Source organism: Trachypithecus francoisi, unplaced genomic scaffold, assembly GCF_009764315.1.
Source record: "Trachypithecus francoisi isolate TF-2019V2 unplaced genomic scaffold, Tfra_2.0 Lachesis_group8, whole genome shotgun sequence".
In the NCBI taxonomy this organism is placed as follows: Eukaryota; Metazoa; Chordata; class Mammalia; order Primates; family Cercopithecidae; genus Trachypithecus; species Trachypithecus francoisi.
The window spans coordinates 110,553,476-110,571,877 of record NW_022681473.1 but is presented as its reverse complement, the minus strand read 5'-3'; the positions used below and the strand labels follow the sequence as shown (position 1 = coordinate 110,571,877).

The 18,402-nt window shown below is 39.3% G+C and overlaps 1 long non-coding RNA gene across 1 annotated transcript in view; it reads left to right on the top strand.

Moving 5' to 3' along the window:
- Positions 1-902: 902 nt before the first annotated feature.
- LOC117079959 overlaps positions 903-18,402 on the top strand; it is a 28,230-nt gene continuing 10,730 nt past the window's right edge. The window contains exon 1 of the long non-coding RNA XR_004435665.1: positions 903-1,248. This is a non-coding gene — a long non-coding RNA (uncharacterized LOC117079959). The remainder of the gene's footprint in view (positions 1,249-18,402) is intronic.

The window sequence follows — 18,402 nt, the reverse complement described above, 5'->3', positions numbered from 1 at the left end:
GAGCTTGTCTTGCCACGTCACATTGTCTCATTGACTCTTCCAGCAGTCCTGGCAAGGGAGCTTATAATTTCAGCAAAACAAATCTCCCAATTTCCACTGGCCTCTGTTAAATTCGACTACCTTTCTGATGTTGGTGGCAGCTCTGTGCTGAACCATATGTGAAGACTGAACTTGGAATAAAATAATAAAGCTCCATTTATTAAAAACCACAGCTACTTCATGAGCTGTTTCTCCATAAGCAACATAGACACTACAGTAATAAAGATTTAAAAATAATAATAACCGTAAGCAAAAGAAGCTGTGTGACACTAAAATGAGGAGGAGGAGGAGGAGGAGGATGACAACGATACCTGCCAGAGTGGGTTAGTATAAATGAGACCGTGTTCCTCTGGAGAAAGATACTATTTGGACATACAGTCTGTTTTCACTAAGGTGGGACGCAGTATGTGTCCAGAGCTCTAGAGAGACTGAAAGGCCAAGTGTCCACGGTGGCAAGAGAATCCAGGAGATTGGACCATCATGTCTTTTACTCAGAGAGTGGAGACCACGCCTTATCTCTCAGAACACCCCTGTGTGAACATCCGACTTTATGATACATTGTGATTGTGATATAGGACTTCCCATGCAGAGCGTAAGCCATGCAGGCTTATTACTCACACCATACTCACCTGGACCCAGAGACCTCCAGGCCCTGAGGACTCCGTCTCCCCAAAGTATTTTCCTGAGAAATTACAGAGGACCTCATCCGTGCAACTCACACAGAGGCTGTTCTTCGTGGCCGGAGCTGGACTCCACGCCCTCTGGGGCACATCCCTGAGTGTGAGCATCTTCTCTCGCCCTCCTCCCACCCAGGCACCGTCCCAACTGGGCACTGCCTTGCCATGCCCCACATCTCCCACAAGGGGGAGCCCCCGGAGGGCAGCTGGGGCTGCGGAATTTTGGAAGCGCAGAAGTTTTCTCCTCCTGTCCTGTAACTGGTTTTCACTCACTCAACTGAGAGATTTCTTTGTTGCAATGATGGGGTCTAAGATAACACTTCTGGAGGCTGCAGGCGAGAAACACAGCTGATATCATCTTTTATTGTGTGTTGTTATTTGCCTAGCATTATAAATTAAGGAGGAAAAGTAACAAAGAGCTTGAAGACATGCACAGCTCACAGGCCCCGGGTGGAGGCTGGCGGCATCAGACAGACAGAACCAAGACATCTGAGGGGCAACCAGGAGGTGCGTGTGGCTGCAGAGCACACAGGTAGGAACCTGCAAGAGGACAGTCGTGACGGGGGGAGGAGTGGATGGAGCATTCACAAAAGATGGTCAGCAGAGATTAAAGGGGAAAGGCAGTGCAGAGGAGTTGGGAGACGGAGGGAGAGAGGAGGAAGGAGTTCCAAAGGAGTGTAAAAGAAAAAAATGTTTGCAGGGTGTGATGCAAAAGGCTCACCACGGAGTGGGAGAGGGAGGGTTTGGAAAGTGAACCAGAGACATAAGAGGGTTTGAAGTTGGTTCCAACTCGGCCACCCCGGAAACTTCACAAGACATGAGAGGATGGGAGATTGACACTAAAGGCTCAGTTGCACAAGAAAATTCAAAGTGAGTAGGTGTGCCAGAAAGTCAATCTAATCATTCTGGTTGTGTCATATAGCCACACCCACTCTGGACTTTAACCCAAACTAGAAGGAACTCTGGTCTGAGGGTGTTTTCAGGTCCTCTCCGCTCCGAACTCATGTTTCACACTTTCCCTTTCTTCTTTCGGCTCTTCCACAGTCGTTCTAGGTAATGGATTAGGAGTCAGAAATTCCGTGTTCTAGTCCAGGCTTTGCCACTTATTGGTGAGATTGGCTTAAGAAAAGAAATATCTGAGTTTCCTTTTCCTTTGTCTATAAAAGGAAGATAATAATATATTACTTATGAGCCCTACAGGCTTTTTCTGAGGGTTGAATAAGTCAGATAATGTGAATGAATGCTCTTAATAGACTACAATTGCTAGTTAAATAAAATATGGCATTAATAATAATTAATCAGTTATTATATGCTTCCTATCCTCAACAGTGGATTTGCCTACTGAGCTGTGGAGAAATATATATATGAAGAATAAGATAATATATAACATATACTTTATATAGATATATTAGCCTTAACCTACTATCTGTGGGAAAATTTAGAATATATGACTCTATTTCCACAGCACATGTTAAAGTAACCTCTTTGGCAGATAAATAGGAATCTTTGTGTTCTTACCTTTTAGCCACCATCAAATGTTCTTTTTCCCGACCTCGGCTACAGTTTTGTATTTCTCAAACATGCAGATAATGATAGATGGTGTCTGCCTGGCTACCTAGATGAGTGATTTGTCTATGTCCTGGATACTGCTGCCGGAGCAAATGTCAAATGTCACACCGTGTCTCAGGCACGTGATCAGACTAAATATGCTGGGAAGAAGCAAATAAGAGACTCTGTTAATCAGTTAATCATCCCATCACTATATACCTTGCCTGAAATGTGTGTGTGTGTGTGTTTTTTTTTTTTTTTTTGGTCTGGTCATTTGTTTCTTAGTTCATTGAAATGTCTTGAATGGAAAATTGGGTTCTGCACACTGGGTCTGGCTGGTTGAGTCTGGCTGTGAAGACTGAAGTTGGCTTTGATGCCTATAGATGCACTCACCCTTCGCTTGGGTTCCAGAGACCATGTGGTGTATGGGGAAGGCAGTGTAGATGGTGGGAAAATCACTTGACTTCTCATGTTCATCTGTCAAATGAAACTGTTACCATCCTTCCTTTGTGCATCCAAATGTAGATGTAAGGAGCACATGAGATTATAGTGCACACACCAACAGTTTGTAACTCTCCAAGTGCTGTATAATTGTAAGGTTTTATCGTCATTATTCTGTTGCATGTTTCTTACTAGTGATTTACCCATATTTCACAATTTAAATTATTTGAAAAGTTGTCTTTCCCCAGCTGTTAATATATTCTCTTACTTTTTTTCATTTCCACCAATCAACTGATAAATCAAATATTTATAGAGATGCTAAATTTGTCATATACCTACTCACCATCAAAAACTTAGTATCCTATCTAAATCACATGAATAGATGCACAATGTGTACATAGACTATTTGTATTCTTCTAAAAAAAACTAAATACATATATACATCCTTTTTTCGTGCATGTGCCCATTCCCCTTTTAATAAAAATATATGTAAATATGTATTTGAGCAAGAAATGTATACCTACATCCACACACAAAGCATCTTCACTTAGATAGCAGATTTAATGGGGAAGAGGAACAAACACATCACTCTATCAGCATTGCAACTATTTTAGAGGAGTCCAGAAGTGACCACAATACACAATTCATGTGGTAAAAAAAATCATGGATCAATTTCTGCCCTGTTCCTAGTAATGAATATCAATATCTTGCCTCTTCTAGACAGACTGTCAGCAGCTTCAGATATTTTTAAATGAGTTTTTAAAAATAAATATGCGAAGTCAATTATTTTGAATCTCATCTGAAGCAATTAAAAAACATCCTGACATTTAAGGTGATATTTTTTCCCAAGTAAAATAATTATAAATAATACTAATTATGAGCAAATCATTCAGTTACCCTCAGTCTGGTTCAACCTTTAGGTTAATAAACCAATCCATTAAAATTCATCTTGCTCAAAGGACCAATTTGTTAAAAAATGTAAAGACCTTTCGCCAGAAGTATGATTGATATTTTCTTTAACAATAATCAGAGCTGTCTTTCCCAGAACAGAGTATGGTCAAGTGATAGGTATAGAAAACTGGTGTTCTTTTATACCTCTCTTGGTACTACTTCTCAGATAGGTACAAAATGATATTGATGACGATGAAGATGGTAGTGATAATGCACAAAATTAAAACTCTAATGTTAAAGAGAGTACCTTAAAAAGATGTTTGAAAGCCTCAAGACAACTGATCACAAAACCCAACTATATTACTCTTCATGCCACAAACAATTTAGATATTCCCCTCTGCCTCTAGTGTTTCATTCTCACCAAAGGTGTAGGGTGGAGATTTGCAAATGTGTCCCATGGGCCAAATCTGGTCCACTACCTGTTATAAATAAAGTTTTATTGGAACAAAGCCCATCCATTTATTTAGATACTGTCTTTGGCTACTTTTCTACTATAGAGGCAGAATGGAGTTGTTACAACAGAGACCACATGGTCCACAAATCTTAAAATGCTATCATCATTCTCTCACCAAAAAAAAAAAAAAAAAAAAAAAAAAAAAAAAAGCTTGCCAACCTCTGTGTTATGTAATGGGAAAAAATACTCATCTTTGAATTTATAACAGTAGCTAATATTTGAATAGCACTTTAGAGCTTATAAAGTCTGACCATGTTATGTATTATTATCTTCACTTAACTGATGAAGAAATTGCCGACTTTTCTTTTTTTTTAAAATTATACTTTAAGTTCTACAGTACCTGTGCACAACATACAGGTTTGTTACATATGTATACATGTGCCATGTTGGTGTGCTGCACCCATTAACTCATCATTTACATTAGGTATATCTCCTAATGCTCTCCCTCCCGACTCCCCCTGCCCCACAACAGGCCTCAGTGTGTAATGTTCCCTACCCTGTGTCCAAGTGTTCTCGTTGTTCAGTTCCCACCTATGAGTGAGAACATGTGATGTTTGCTTTTCTGTCCTTGTGATAGTTTTCTCAGAATGATGGTTTCCAGCTTCAACCATGTCACTACAAAGGACATGAACTAATCCTTTTTTATGGCTGCATAGTATTCCATGGTGTATATGTGCCACATTTCTTTAATCCAGTCTATCATTGATGGATATTGGGTTGGTTCCAAATCTTTGCTATTGTGAATAGTGCTGCAATAAACATACATGTGCATGTGTCTTTATAGTAGCATGATTTATAATCCTTTGGGTATATACCCAGTAATGGGATTGCTGGGTCAAATGGTATTGCTAGTTCTAGATCCTTGAGGAATCGCCACACTGTCTTCCACAATAGTTGAACTAGTTTACACTCCCACCAACAGTGTGAAAGCTTTCCTATTTCTCCACATCCTCTCCAGCATCTGTTATTTCCTGACTTTTTAATGATTGCCATTCTAACTGGTGTGAGATGGCGTTTCATTGTGGTTTTGATTTGCATTTCTCTGATGACCAGTTGCTGTCTTTTCTGTAGTCATTCAGTCATAAAGTGGTGTAGGGAGGACTTGACCTCTAAAGAAGGAAGAATGCTGCCCCAGTGGCAGCTTTCTAGAAGCAGGAAAGGAGATGGTTCTCAAACTGCAATAATGGCTACCTGTCTCTTTTATCCACCTAGATGTGACCATTGCCCAAAGACAGTAGAGAAAATAAAACTCTTGACATTCTTTTCTCTCATTATCTGACCTTGGCCGGGGTGATTTTAGCCTTGTCTGCTTCTATGTCCTTATTCTCATAACCAGAGTTTTACTAATAAACAGAAAGGAAAGCAAAGTGGTTTGCAGTCAAAGCTAAACTTTACTGCATCAACTCTCACTTATCCATACTGAAAGGAATGTGTCCACGCTGAAACTGGCACTGTGGCATGAATATTCCCAAACAGCAGATAACAGAAAAGTCTTTTTTTTTTTTTTGGAATACACTATCTTTTTAAAACTTTGCATTTTGAAACAATAAATCCTCGCTTCATTATGTTTCATTTTTATTCAAGTTAATATCAAAATTATATTTTCCCCTCTGAGCTTAGGACATCTGTTAGCAAAGTGGGCCCCGAGGTCCTAGATATCAGGTGGAAGGATGCCTGGAATGAAAACCTTGCCTTTGAGATTCATAGATATAAAACAACAATTGTTTGCTGGGACCAAAGCTTTTCTTAATCTCATGTTTTCTTGGAAAGGGGTGAGGGATAAAATGAGATACATAAGAATAAGAAATTTTTACATTGAATCTTCCCTCAATATTCCAAGCCAAAGATAAGGATTTAAACAATTGAACTAATTCAATTTTTTCTTCAACCAACTTTTATTTTGAGTGTCCACTGTGGCAGGCACTGGTAAGAGTTGGAGTATCACATTGACTAAGAAAATTGATTAGAGAAACAAACATGTGCCTACATGTTATTAGAAATAAGCAATGGGATGGGAGCACAGATAAAATCTTAGGTATGCTCAATGGAGAAGTCATTCTTCCTTAGACAATCACAGAGGACATTATGGAGGAAGTGGCATTTTGTGAGACTTGAAGAATACACAAGTGTTGGGCATCTGAAAATGGGAGGGGTGGCATTCTAGGAGGGAGCAAAAGCATAAGAGCAAAGTGTAGGGTTTGGATGTGTTCAGAAAATTGTTCGGTGTTTGTGGAACATATGGTTATATGGAGATAGAAGAAGACAAGGGAGGTAAAACGGCATGGAACCAGATTCTGGAGGGCCTTGGATTGTAAGTTAGGAAGTCTGGTCTTTATTCTGTAGATAGTGAGAACCACTGATTCTTTGTGTGCAGGTGAATTACGTGATCACACCTGTGATTGGGAGTAGACTGTGACTTATATTGGAAAAGAGCTTGGAGGCAGGTCACCAGAAAGATGCCAGGTGAAAAAGTATCTCCTCTGCCTTGTACTCTAATTGCAAGGCTGCTTCTCTGTCACAACCCTGACTATTGTAGGTTATAGCACTGGCTGAGGACTTTCTGAGGGCATTTATTTAATGACATGCCAGTGGCATTTACTCATAAAACCAAAAAGCCATTGAGGCCAGAAATAGGGGTTTTGGTTACTTCCCCAGACAGGATGCAGTTTGGGTGATTACACATGTGATTCATCGAGGTCGGGAAGTAAATCCTCTACAAACAAACACCCCTCCCCTCCAAGCCCGGTGACTCATGGCTTCATCAGTTTGATCCATGGAAAGCTCTTAAGTTCAGGCAAAATTTGAGGTATAAGGTTAAATCACAAATCTTTAGCATTTATCATGATAAGAGAAATATTTTTATTCAGTCTTTCAACCATTCAAGCAATAAGCATTTATTGAACTCCTATTGTTTTAGGAACAAAGCATATGGCATTATAAAGCATAGTTCCTGCCATAAAAGATTCCCCAGCTTAATTGGGAAAACAGATATAAACAATAAAGAGAGTATCCTGTAAGTATTATTATAGAAAAATGCAAATAGAACTAAAGGATCAGAGGAGAGACACATAGCTTCGGGAGGGGACAGGTGGCATTGGAATTGGGTCTCAAAGAATAACTATCCATCATTATTCATTCATTATTTCAACAAATAATTATCAAGCACTTACTATGTGCTAGGCACTGTTCTAGGCATGAGATTTCATGCTTTTGTGGAACTTAAATTCTAATGAGAGAACCCAGATATTAAGCATAGCTGGGAATCAACCAACCAAATATGTACCCTCAGGGTCTTTACACTCTTGTAAAGGTACGTTTCAGAGAGCAGCAACTAGCACCTTGTTTCAAGCAAGAACAATAGATGCAAAAAGAAGCATGGATCTCGCTCCCTGGGAGAGACTGGAGAGAGAAACCTCAGGTTTGGGATGCCCAATTTGAAAAGAAGGCTTATTAATAGCCCTGAATTAAGATGGACAATTGCCCTGACACTCTTTGGCTATAGTGGATAGGCATAAGTTGGAGACCATTCTTACATGGAAATTCATAGCATTCAGTCCCCTGACATTCTGATTTTGTAGTATCTATCAGGCACATGGAGTCACTGACTAGGGACTCTGGGTACAGTTGTTTGGATTCACTAATAGATTCTTGGTACCTTCAATCTAACAGTTTTGCAGTGGTTCAGTGCCATGAAAATGAAAACCTAAGACACTGGCCACCTCCTTGCTTAAGTAATATTCAGGTCAAATTCTGTAACAGCCCACTTCAGTTTGGAGGTCATGCTTGATTCTCATTTCATCAGGTTTTCTAAAATAACCAGGCCATGAGGTGGTTATTGTTATGGTACTCATTGGAATGGGATTTGACCTATATAAGGCAAAGAACTAGGACAGAAATAGCTCTTCAGCCCATCACAGGGTTGGAGAAATCCAGTATAAGCAATCGTAGTATCACAGAGCTGGAAGGGCATCAAGGTGACTTAAGGCGATCCTGGCATCTGCCTCTAGGCCTGTCTGGAAATTTCATATAAATTCTAGAACTCATTATTTTAACAAATGCATACAAACATACTCATCTTGTATAGTATAGGTCCTTTCAGGGCAGTGATGCTGCCTAGCCTTAGGCAAAACATCTTTGAACCTCCTGTTTCATAGCAGACCTAAGAATCTACAGCATGTTCTTTCAGTATAGTTAGTGGAAGAAATTCATTGTCTTTGGAGGCTATTTTGTGTTTTCAAAAAAAACCCAAGTGCCATATTCAATTGGTCCAGCTGGATGATACCATTGTTGATTAAAAATGAATTTAAGGCCGGGTGCGGTGGCTCACACCTGTATTCCCAGCACTTTGGGAGGCCAAGGCAGGGAGATCACGAGGTCAGGAGTTCGAGACCAGCCTGGCCAACATGGTGAAACCCCGTCTCAACTAAAAATACAAAAATTAGCTGGGCATAGTGGCACACGCCAGTAGTCCCAGCTACTCAGGCAGCTGAGGCAGGAGAATTGCTTGAACTCAGGAGGCAGAGGTTGCAGTGAACCGAGATCATGCCACTGTATTCCAGCTTGGGTGACAGAGCAAGACTCCATCTAAAAAAAAAATAAAAACAAAAAAAACGAATTTAAATGCACTTATAAAATTGTAAGCTGACATTTTTGTTTGCCTCATAACTGGTTCAAAGGGACTTACCAGCAATTGAAAAAATAATAAGTAGATATTCTCCTAGATTGCTGATTTGGGGGTATATGAAGCTCTGGTAAGTTGTACAGTTCCTGCCTCCACTTATTGACCTTACTTGAGGTCAAGGAGCATGTCCTGTTTGCCCCAAAATATCCGCCTATGACAGAGGCAGATGCATGTGGGGACTATTTGTTAAATGAATAAAAAACAATAATTTCAGTACTTTATACTCAGATCATGATTTTTGTTCATTTTTATTTTTTTCATCAAATATGAATCCCATGATCACCTCTTACCTTAAGGTTTATTAGCCAGCAAAAAGCAAAGGAAGCAGTGTTTGGTGGATAGAACACTGTTCTGAGAAGAAAGTCAGGCTCTAGGATAAAATCTGTTATGAGTAGAATGGGTGGCTTTGGAAAAGTCTGTGTCTCCATCTTTAAATGAAAGGATTGAACAGATGGTGGGAAAAGGTCGATTTGATGAACAAACTCTTGAGTAGCTACTTTGTGCCTATCTCTATATGCATGCTGTAGGGGAGATTCATTGTTATTATTCTTATTTAGAGACAGGGTCTCACACTGTCACCCAGGCTGGAGTACAGTGGTGTGATCATAGCTCACTACAGCCTCAAACTTCTGGGCTCAAGTGATCCTCCCAGCTCAGCCTCCCGAGTAGCTTGGACTACAGGTGTGTGCCATCACACACAGCTAATAATTTTATTTTGTGTAGAGACAGGGTCTCACTATGTGGCCTAGGCTGGTCTTGAACTCCTGGGCTGAAGTGATCCTCCTGCCTCAGCCTCCCAAAGTGCTGGGATTACAGGCATGTGTCACCATGCCCAGCCCACAGGAGATGTTATTAAGGTGGGTTTTTTTTTGACTGAGGTTTGCTCTGTTGCCGAGGCTGGAGTGCAGTGGCATGATCTTAGCTCGCTGCAACCTCTGCCATCTGGGTTTAAGTGATTCTCGTGCCTCAGCCTCCTGAGTAGCTGGGGCTACAGGTACACGCCGCCACACCCAGCTAATTTTTATATTGTTAGTAGAGACAGGGTTTCCCCATGTTGGCCAGGCTGGTCTCGAACTCCTGACCTCAAGTGATCCACCTGCCTTGGCCTCTCAAAGTGCTGGGATTACAGGTGTGAGCCACCGCACCCAGCCATTTTTAAGGTTTTAGTGTTGGTCAGTACTCTTGTGTTTGCAAGTGAAAGAAACCCAGCTTAATTTAGTTAGTTAACAAACCAAACTCTAGAAAGGGCTGGGGTATACCGGGCTCCAGAAATTACTAGAATCAGGGACCCAGGCACTTCCTCCCACTTTGCCTTAAGCTTCTCTCTCTGGGTCAGCTTTATTCTCTTAGACCTTCCTCCATGAGGCTGGAAAAATGTGCAAAACCTCTGGGAAGTCCTCTGAGCCAGAAAAACAAGATAACATGACTGGCAGCTGCTATAGAACCCTAAGGTTGGATGCAGAGAAGGTCAGCTCCCCCAGAGAAAAGGTTGTTACACAGCCAAGATAAAATAGAGCCTTGCTAAAGCCTGCCTTCTCTTCCTGCCGCCTACTCTGACCCTACTTCTCTCAGCTCCACAAACACTGGTGACTTTCTGCTCTCCTTTCAAGACTCTGTTCAACTTTGCTTTCTCTGAGGCCTGACTGGCAGGGCAGCACTGTCCCTTCTTGTGTATGCCCCCAAGGCACCTGAACCCATCTGTACTGGGGAAGTACACCTTGCTGTATTGCTTGTCCTGGTCTCTTTACAGATTCTTCTTCCCATGAGTCTGAGAACTTCTCAAAGGCACTAACTAACTGCCTTCATTGGTTTTGTGCTACTTTTTTATTCAATTATTTATTTATCAGTTATTAACAGTTTACTATGTGGTAGGTTCTGAGGATTCAAAGAGAAGTAACATAAGATTCCTGTTCTCAAGGTGGTGAAGGTCATGTGGGAAATGCATGATAAATAGACACTGGCAGTACAAGACAGTGGGATGAATCCATTACAGATGTCAGCACTGGATGCTATAGGAGCACACAGGAGAGTCTCCTTCCTGGAGCAAGGATGGCGGTTGAGAATGCCAGCAAGACATTCCAGGAAGGGAAACGCACCGCCCCTGGCCTGAGTCCTGTTGAATACTCTTGAGCCTTGTTGTGTGGGGCCTGAAAGAGAGCATTCTCTGTAGTAAGAAAAGCACATGAGGAAGTCAGGGGATGCCCCAAAGAGCAACATAATGACAGGCTTATGTTTGGGTGTGGTAGATAAGACAGAGACACATGAGGTAATTGGACAATAAGACAGTTTCCAACCAAGTACCAATTTTGCAGTACAATGAACTACGGGTATAGAAGGGATCACCATGGACTTATTCTGGAAATCTCTCAGAAAGTGTGGGTTCTGACTTACTTCATGAGAAATGACAGGGCTAAATCTGAGATTTAAAAAAGTCCGGGTTTCAATCTCACTCTGCCAGGTATTAGCCTGGTGATATTTTCTCAATCTTTAATTTATACATCATGAAATGAAGACAATAAGATTCAACTCTCAGAATTGTATCGAGGATAAAATAAGACTTACAAAATGTAAAGCACTACACAAATATAAGTTGTTCATTAAAACTGTTTATCTGTAAAATAGAGAATTCTTCACTGACAAAGATATTTGGATGATAGAAAAAGATGTATAAGTATACTTACATGCAAAGATACAATATTTACATTAAGAGATATTTTAATTTTACTTACCGGATAAAAATCTTGGTTAATGCTATTGCAAAATGCAAATGTGTTAATGAGTTGACTGTGTATTTTTATGCATTTCTGACTCTTAGGATAGGGCAGAAAATCAGCCCTTCAGGGTAGGCCGTCTGATTCGGTGGTACGTGTGATGTGCTAGGAATTAAGTAGTTTTCAGGTGTGCTAATTTTGGGGTAATCTCTCTCCTAAGCAAACTGCATTCTTATAGACAGAAGTTTTGCTTGAGGATTTCTGTCTTAAAATAGAACTCTAAGTGGTACAACTTTCTTTTCACTGTCTCCATTTCCTCCTCTTTAAATGACCATAAGCAATGGCAGCATTTTAAAGTCACACTCATACAAGTGATGTTTAGAGCAGTTTGATTTCATTAGTCTTATACTCTGGTCAGATGTAGGCAAGGGCAAGGAACATCCAACAGATACAGAATGACCCACTAAAGGAATCTGAACTCTTCTGAGTGCTTTTCAAAGACTATGGGTGAAATACTAAAAGGTAATTGACACAGTGTGTTCAGGTATGCAGTGTAAATGATCCTTCACTCCACATGCTCCATCAGTTCGAGACAGCCCTTGGCTATCTTGTGGGAAGAAACCCCTGCTTTGTCTCCCTCATTCCCACTGCTACCAACACTGAGCTGATCATTATAGAGGAGAGTGACTCCAGTGCTTTGCCATGTGACTGTGAATGTGGCCCTGAAAAGCATCAACAGAAACATTAGAGATTTGTCATTCACTCTTGCTTAATGATGAATTCAAGGAAGCTAAAAGTGGAGGCCCATCACTCCCAGCTATAGGCTCGAAGTTATGGCCAGTTGGTAGTCCTCTTTCTCCACCCACTACTCCATCCACCTGGACCTAACTTCTAAGAGCTGCCTTTCTAAAACTTATGTAAGGAAGGAGAGCATGACTCTTTTCTTGGAATATGAAGTCTATGAGATATCAATACAAGTTCTCCAAAATAAGGAGGCATTCTAAAGGTCAAACAAGTTTAAGAAATCCTGAATATGTCTCCACTGGACATCCAAAATGCACATGAGCAAATCTAAGGTTGTAAAATAAAAATAATACAATAAAGTGAAATAAAATAAAACATTTGAACTCAGCTTTTCTAAAGTTATTGGACTTTAGAACTGTTTTATTTAGTAATGCTCATTAACACCTTGAATACTTCTTGCTTCTAGTTAATAAGAAGATAATGTTCTTAGAGAAGTCTCAGTAAATAGTCCTCTTGAAAGCTAAAGTCCATGCCTTAGACTGAAAAAAAGTTGAACATAGCTTGGATAAATCTTATAATTGAGGAATACATGTTACCATCCAAGGGTTCTTTTTAATAGCCCATTCTTTATTAAATTGCGGGTTTGCCAGGGAGGTAGGAGGTGAAATAAGCAATCAGCATTTGGGCCCATTCCTTATTCAGAAAAAAAATTTATTCTTTTCTATTACTGGCTAGATCTTATGGAAAATCCCTTGAAAATGCTGAAATTGACTTTTCCTCTCCCTCTCCTCTGGCCATTTGCCTTTTTTTCATAAAGAATAAGTATAGATTTGATTTATAACTATTATAGTTTATATTTGATGGGACCCTATGGAAAACTATTAGCCAAGAGAAAGAGTAATCGCTAGTAGTTTTAACTGTAATCACAGAGAAATCCTTCCCTCTCCTTCAACCCTTCCATGGCTCTGTAATTGTGAGCCATATCTTTCATAGGACCTCTCCCATAGGTGCTAAGTTCATATTTTCTCTCCATAGGTTCTCCAAAGTATCGTTTTTTTCTACCCACAAAATAGACAGGGTGTCAGGCAATGGGATCAACTCTATTCATCATACATATCATTTTATACCTCTTCAAGGAAGCTTTTCTTGATCAATTTTCTTCTCTAATCATTGTTTCTCCCAGCATTTCTTCTGAATCTATTTAATGCATAGGATGTTATTTTACCTATCGTGTCACAATACTTTGCAACTGATCTTAGTTTATTCATCTGTGTGTTTTCTTTGTCAACTAGAATTTAAAGTTCATCAGAGGCAAATATAATATATTTAATTCTTTCATACTATCTTCAAAGCCTTACATGCAGTAAGACTTATACAGAGTTTTATACAGAGTGGGCATTTGCTTATTTGAATTAAAAATAATTTACATGGAATGAATGTGAAGATATCTACTTGTCTCCCAGGTTTTCTATCGATATGACTGGAAAGTGAACATTGAAGTCGTCCTGACCTGAGCTCAAATCCCAGGCCAAAAACATCAGTAATCTTTGTGCTCTTAATCAAGTTACTTACCTTCTCTGAGTTTACATTTTTTCAAACCCACGACGGGGATCTTCTATCTACCTTTTCCTAAAAGACTACATGAGGAATAGTTAGAAGTTTAAGTTCTGATGTCAGACAGTTCTGATTTGAATACCCTCTCTGCTACTTGCCGTCTCACATGGAACAAATTGGTTAACCTCTGATGAGCCTCATTTTCGTCATCTGTGAGTTAGGAGCCATAATAAGATTTATCTCACAAACTTGTTTGGATTAAATGAAATAATGCAAGGAAAACTTAGAATGGTACCTGACATCTAGCAAGCATTCAATGAATGTTAACCACTACTATTGAAGAGTACCTAGAATACCTGGTGCTGGTGGGCTCAAATAAACCATAGTTCTTTCTCCTACTAATTCCCATCTTTAAATCCATTGCCATGGCAGATACACGTTGCAGATCTGTTGGCTAAATGTGTAACTTTCATTGCAGGAAAGGCATTCTGCCTGTTTTGCCTATCTTAAATGGCACAAAATTCTTCTGAAGGAAAAGACTTTCTCAGGAAGATAACACATATCTGGATTGAAAAGAGCTTACGTTTTTAAAGTGTGGGTTGGAGACATTTTTTAATTGAACACAGCCATTTTTTATCATGTTGATTTCCTCAGGATATGAATCAGAGAGAAAGAACTGAAGTCTTGTCTCAGGAAGAAAGAGGGCAGGCAGAGGATTTTTCACTGGTAAGGCAACTTGCACACTTGTCCTTTTCATAGTGAGTCATGATCTATGATACATTTCATAGCAATGTCTATGAGTTTCCAATTCTGGAATTAGACATGCCAGCCAAATAAGGGAGGGAGAAGAGAACAGACTTTTAATCTACCTCATTGCCATTCAGAGTTCTAGAAGTGGAGCTTCAAGAAAAGGAGTATTCTAGCACCCACTTTTAGTCATATCTTTAAACACATTGAGAAAGAGAATTAGCTAATTACTTTCCAAATGTTTTCAGCAGAGCAATTCGACAGGGTTTTTTTCCCCCAATAACTAGCTCTAGTGTTCCAGAAAAATCAAAGTCTCCCTAATCTCTTTCCAAATCTTTTTTTTTTTTTTTCTATGACTTGAGGCTAACTTTTCTTTTTCTTTGCTTTCATACTGGCTGACCTAAGCTCTTCTTAAAATGATACTGTAATTTTTTTAAGTTATAAAAGCCTACCTTCACTAGTTTTTTTTTTCTTTTTCTAATCCTTGATTAGAAAAACCTTGATTAGAAACTTAACTCTCTTGAAAAGCTCTCTTATATCCAATTTTTTTACACTTCAAGTCACTTTGGGCTGATGTTCTAAGGATGTTTCCCAGCTATTCTAGTAATAAATTAAAAACACCAATGCTTTGTTACCATTGGTCCTTCATATCCATGGGTTTCACATCTGGGGATTCAACTAACTCCGGATCAAAAACATTTGGAAAAAAGAAAGGATTGTTGTGTCTGTACTGCACACCTACAGATTATTTTCTGGTAATTCCCTAAACAATAAAATATAACAATTATTCACATAATATTTACATTGTATTAGATATCATATGTAATCTAGAGATGATTTAAGGCATACAGGAGGATGTGCATAGGTTACATGAAAATACATGAAAATTTTATATAAAGGACTTGAATATCTGCAGATTTTGGTGTTGGCAGGGGATCCTGGAACCAATTTTCCATGGATGCCAAGTGATGACAATATATACACTTGGGTATCCCCAGGACTTGGTGCCATTCAGAGTATATTACAGGTGTTAAAATGGTGACTGAATAAATATGACCTTGTATTTTTATAACTTTTAATGCTTTATGGAAAACTTCAATTTCCTTAAAAAATCTTGTCTGCAGTTGTCTTATTTTCACCTTTTCCACCACCCAAAATAATCTTACCTTTGGTTATAAAGTCAGTAAGTGTTAGATTGGAGACCAGAACTTAGTCTCCAGTTCCCAGCCACACAAGTTTATTGCCTTAACCTGAACATTTGCAAAAGTGGTGGCGCTAGTGCTTTGAAAAATGTAGATCTCTCAAACCCAACCTTGTACTCATATAATGAAGAGAATAACAAAAGTGCAGACCAGTTCTAATATGCCTTTGTTTTAGGAATATATCTGAACATCATGTTATTTTTAAATTATAAAATGTAACTTGTTCATACTAAGCTTTTATTCTTCTCTGACCTTGAGCTCCAATTCTCACTGCCTTTCCTACAAGCTCATCATTTTTCACATGGTATCTCTACATTGTGTTCTGGTATGAAATATTAATGTCCCACAATAGGGCACTTTTAATCTCTTCATCACCAAGATGTAGGACATCTTGGTGCCTTGATTAAATAGTGTGTGGTCCTCATAGGTGGGAATTGAACAATGAGATCACTTGGACACAGGAAGGGGAACGTCACACACCAGGTCCTATTGTGGGGGGGGGAGGGATAGCATTAGGAGATATACCTAATGTAAATGACGAGTTAATGGGCGCAGCACATCAACATGGCACATGTATACATATGTAACAAACCTGCATGTTGTGCACATGTACCCTAGAACTTAAAGTATAAAAAAAAACCTCATAACTCAAAAAAAGGAAAAAAAGTTTAAATGGGTAAAATATTTGTGTAGACACGTCACTAAAAAAAAATCCATACGGGTAAAATTAAAAAGACTTGCATTACCAAGTATTGACAGGGATGTAGAGCAGCTAGAACTCTTCTATATTACTGAAGAAATATAAAATAATACATCCATTTTGGGAAACATTTTCATACTTTCTTTTCTTTTTTCCAGCTTTGTTGAGGTATAACTCACAAATAAGATATTGTAAGTTAAAAAAATAATAGTGTGTGGTCAGTGTGAGGAACTTGATTCTCCTCCTGGTGAAAATCTTTCTGTCACAAGATTTCTTCAATGTAAAAATCAACAATCATTATTATTCCTTTCATTACTTCACTGGAGTTCGAAGTCAGCCAAAGGAAGATGTTAAATAATCAGGAAGACAGAGTCTCTTGCATTGAACTCCTTAAAGGCAGGGACTATGTCAGAAATTTATACCGAGCGCTGTGGCTCACGCCTGTAATCCCAGCACTTTGGGTGGCCAAGGCGGGTAGATTGCTTGAGGTCAGGAGTTCAAGACCAGCCCGACCAACATGGTGAAACCCTGTCTCTACTAAAAAAAAAAAAAAAAAAAAGCCCAGCGTGGTGATGCATGCCTGTAGTCCCAGCTACTTAGGAGGCTGAGGCAGGAGAATCACTTGAACCTGGGAGGCAGAGTTGCAGTGAGCTGAGATTGCGCCACTGCATTCCAGCCTGGGTGACAGAGCGAGACTCTGTCTCAAAAAAAAGAAAAAGAAAAAATAAAATAAAATAAAAGAAACTTATATAGCCCCATCCCCTAATCCAGGGTCTGGCATAGAGCAGGTACTTAATACATATTAATTACATTGAATTGACATCTATAAGAAAATTCAAGAAATCTGAGCCTTAGTTGCGACTTTGTCCATAATGATGTGGCCTTAGCTAAGACTCTGAGCTTCTGTTTTGTCATCGGTTAAATGGGATCTCTGTCTACCTTTAGTGGGTATGTGAGAGTCCTAGGAAATTTGACCTTAAGGAATATTTGTTTTAGACTTCACAGACTAGATGGAGTTCTAGTTTTTAAGTGAATAATTTATGGACTAATGGGTTTTACATGAATAATCAAAGCAAAGGGGCTCTTGGTGACCTACTTGTGGATTAATATTTTTAATTAGTAAGTCATTTTTGACAAATTCACACAACCCTTGATATCTGGGTGTTTTTTTTTGTTGTTTAATACCTTTCCATTATGGTCAACTTTACTATTGAAAGGAAATCATCAACTTGAAGATATGTTGAGAAATGGTGTTAGTCTGGATTCATAAATCTTAACTGGAAGAACCTGGAGCTAAGCAGCTCAGAGCATTATGAAATCAGTTAAGTCAGGCTTCTGGAATATGTGGGCAGTCTACCACTTTCTCATTAATCTGAGGCAGAATGCCCAGAAAGAGTATTTCGCAAAGGTTAGTGCAAAAGAGAAGTCCGTTGAGTCATTATTGGGTGCTGGATACCGGAGCAAATGTATTGCATTAATCAATGGAAGAAGTCTGTATTCTAAGATTGCCTTGCTAAGAAAGTCATTATAAACTTGTAAATGAACAATTCTGCTTCCTCAATGGCTCTCAAACCTGAATGGGCATCAGAGTCATCTGGAGGACTTAAATCACAGATGGCTGGGTACTACTCTTAAAATTTCTGATTTTGTAAATTCTAATTTGGGGGTGGGGTGGATCCCAAGAATTTGCCATTATCATAAGTTTCCAGGTGGTGCTAATGCCACAGGATGGGGACTGCACATTGAGAACACTGTGCTACTTGATTTTTCTTAAGATTGCCGAGGCTGGTGAAAATAAACATTCCATGGGACTGCTGCTCTTTTCTGAGACTAATTTAATGAATTAAGACTTAGATAAGCCATCAATAGCACAAGCCACAGGCAGACATCTATGGGTCATAGTGTCTGTATAGAACTACAATGAATCGGGCCGGGCGCGGTGGCTCAAGCCTG